The sequence below is a fragment of the Coregonus lavaretus genome, assembly GCF_964263955.1.
Source record: "Coregonus lavaretus genome assembly, chromosome: 18".
Lineage (NCBI taxonomy): Eukaryota > Metazoa > Chordata > Actinopteri > Salmoniformes > Salmonidae > Coregonus > Coregonus lavaretus.
Window position 1 is genome coordinate 40093130 of NC_140005.1, and position 3223 is coordinate 40096352.

Below are 3223 nucleotides of genomic sequence, written 5' to 3' on the forward strand. Positions count from 1 at the left end.
TTGTGCCGCAGTGTACCTTAGGCTAAGCTAAATGCTAATGCTACATGCTAATTGTGTTGCGTGCTACATGCTAACGGATATCCTTAGAGATTCCATTGCGATGGATTAAAGTCTCTTAAACTTGTCACTGTCTGTAAGTCAGGTTGTATGTTTTGTGAGCGCTGTTAAATGTTGGTTGACTAGGAGGGGAACGAAAGGTACAGCTGGACTGTTATCCATTTAGTGGAGGTGAAAACGTGTTTTTGATTGGATGTGCGCATGCGGGATTTTACAGGGCTAGAGCTACGACATGCGGTCGTGCTGAGCCTACGAAACAAAATGGTGGCGTAAGGTCATATGTTGTTTGGGGTTTCTTGTCAGGGGTTTAATGGCTACCGGAAAAGAAAGGTGAACATGACTCTTTTAAAATCGTTAAAGTAACTGTTATGTGAACGTTAAACTATTTGTAGAGATGTAGTAAATTTATAAATTGAATATATGTTGACGAAGTATAATGCATTGATTTGAATGATGGATTAAAATAAAAAATGTTTTTGAGCGATCTATTTAGTTCTGAGTTTAGTCTTAGAGTGAATAATGTAGAACGAACGAATATTGAATGGTTGGAAATACTCAGTGATTGCATTAACTGCTGAAATCGTGTGTGTTTCTATGTTTTTGTGAAATATGAGAGGAACATGGAACGAGAGGAGAGAGAGAGAAGGGGCTGACGTGTGCGTCACGTGACAAGGTGTGACGAGGCAGACGAGAGGATCGGATCAGGCTAGTACACAAAATCATCCTAACAAGATATGTGATGTTATGACAATTTTACATAGGCTTGGCAAATACTATTTCATTAAAAATTGCATTTTGGAAGCTCTGTGTATCACTGGGGTTTGATTACAGATGTGTTGGGAATCAAGGATGGATTGAGGATTCTTCTGTAAATTTATGATAATTAGGGGTTAGAGCAAGGGGTTAAAGGCTTTGTTTATGGGTATTTTAGTCTGAAGATGACTAACTTGCATTTACTTGCAGTTGATGGGTTGTGGTAAGATAGCCAACACTAATTGATAAATTGGTGATATAGGAATAAAGAATTGGTTTTAAATTATTCATAATTTTTAATTGAGTTTTTAATTGGTTTTTTATTTTTAATTAAATGGTTTTTGAATAAGGCATTTAATTGAATTTTTTAATATTCATATTTGATTTTTTTTTTTTTTTTTTGGGGGGTTCTTAGGGTTATATTAATAATTTAAGGGGGGAAGCCATAGGCTATACAGTCTAAAATAACATAGTTCACAATAAAGGAATATAAAAGGCTTGATATAGGGGAAAATTTATTAAAATAGTCATTTTTTAATCAAAGTAGGGTTAGAGAGTAGTGTTAGAAAGACTAATGGCAGATGTTAGTACACCTTTCTCACATACGGATTCAGCAGAAAGACACCCACCTTACGAGAAGGAAGCTTTCAGTGATCATCTAGCATGGTGATTATGGCATCAGAGATGAAGACGAATACGAGCAGAAACGACGATGAAGATGAATTCAAAACTCCAGAAGGAAGGAAAACCGGGATGTCTGGGAACTTAAGGAGATGAGGATGATGAAGATGAGAGTGATTGAGAGAGGTCATGGGTGGATATGACTCTGTGATCAGAAGGAAGTTGGCAAGAGAGAAACGAAGAAGGATACACGAGATTTGATCTCTGATGGAAGTTGAAGATGAAGAAAGCGATGAAGATTTGGAGATTAAAGGTGCTTTATTTTCAAGAGGAGTTTGTCCTACAAGGACTGGCACAGAAGAAAAGTAAGAAGATGATGGAAGATTATATTTCGAGGACAGAACTTAGAACTAAGGTTGAAGAATACTGATATGTCAACGACGAGAAGGAACAGGACCAAGAAAACTGCTGAGAGAATCCCAAGAACAGGAGAAAACAACAGAGGAAGATGAAGGAGAAAGTGAAGATCACCTGTTCTAGAAGAGATGAAGGGGGGTGCATTGCTGAGAGCATCGATTAGAGAAGAAGAGGAAATAGCTAACAGTTGAAACAACCGACCATTAGAAGGGATAGTGAATAGGGGAAAACTTATCTGGGTTCAGCCTAAAGAGGTTAAACATCTCACTAATTGATAACGAATTAGGATAGGGATTTGAGGTAGTAAAACAGTTAATTATTCTTAAAATACTAATATTAGAAGAAACTGTTATGGCAGTGTTGGGAAGAGATGCATTGTTTAAATTGAATTGTACAATAAGATGTACACTAGACTGTCTATTAAGACAATCTGTCTGAAAAGTTAAAAGGGGTGATTATTATTCTGGGGTACATTCTTACACTAAGGGATTTCAGGCTAGGCTAAAAGGTGGTTAGTCGTTTTGCCAAGTCTGTGTGTAATGAATCAGAAGCAGGTGGGGAACTTTCCCAATCACATATTCTACAAATTTGGTGGTAAGGGATTTTGTGAAAATTAGGGGAAAAAGTTAAATGTTATGAGAGAAAAGATTAGATTAAAATAAGTTAGGGGTAGGCTAGGTTGAAGGGACTCTAAGACAGTAAGCTAAGTTTCAAAGTTAGTAGTGAGAGAGAGAGAGAGAACAATGGTGAATGACACTGTAGAGTAGGAAGATCAAGGTAATTATAGGTGTATTTGGTACAAGTAAAGAGTTCAAAGTCTTAGGGGAAAACTGGGGAAAACTAGGAGTAACTAAGGACATCAACACGTGAGTCTATTATAACAACAGTAAGAAGCAATTTAACTCTTTCAACATTGATAGTTATTAAAGCCATAAATATATCGCATTTGATTATAAGGGAACCAATACAGCACCAATGTTAGGGAAAACTACTTATTAGGGTTTAGGATGGGGACGTTTCTCCCATATGGAGAGATAATTATGGAGAATAAGTATTGTTGTCAGGACCAGGAGTAAAAGGAGGTATAGTTTAGAAGAGGTTAGGAGTGACTGTTCACTTATGTTGCGTAATGTTACAGAGAAAGGTCAGGGAGAATATGTGTACTTATCTAGTGCAAGCATTAGAATTTGTTCCGGTTAGGAATTATTGGTTAAAGGGCTATGTAATTCATAAAGTGATGCCTATAATGGAAGATTTGAAATCTGTTGAAGCTTCCGCAGTCACCAAGGGAGTTCAGGAAGTGTAGATTATAGTAGTCACTCCAACAGTAGATAATACACAGAGGATAATGGGAACTTTTGCACTAGAAGTAATT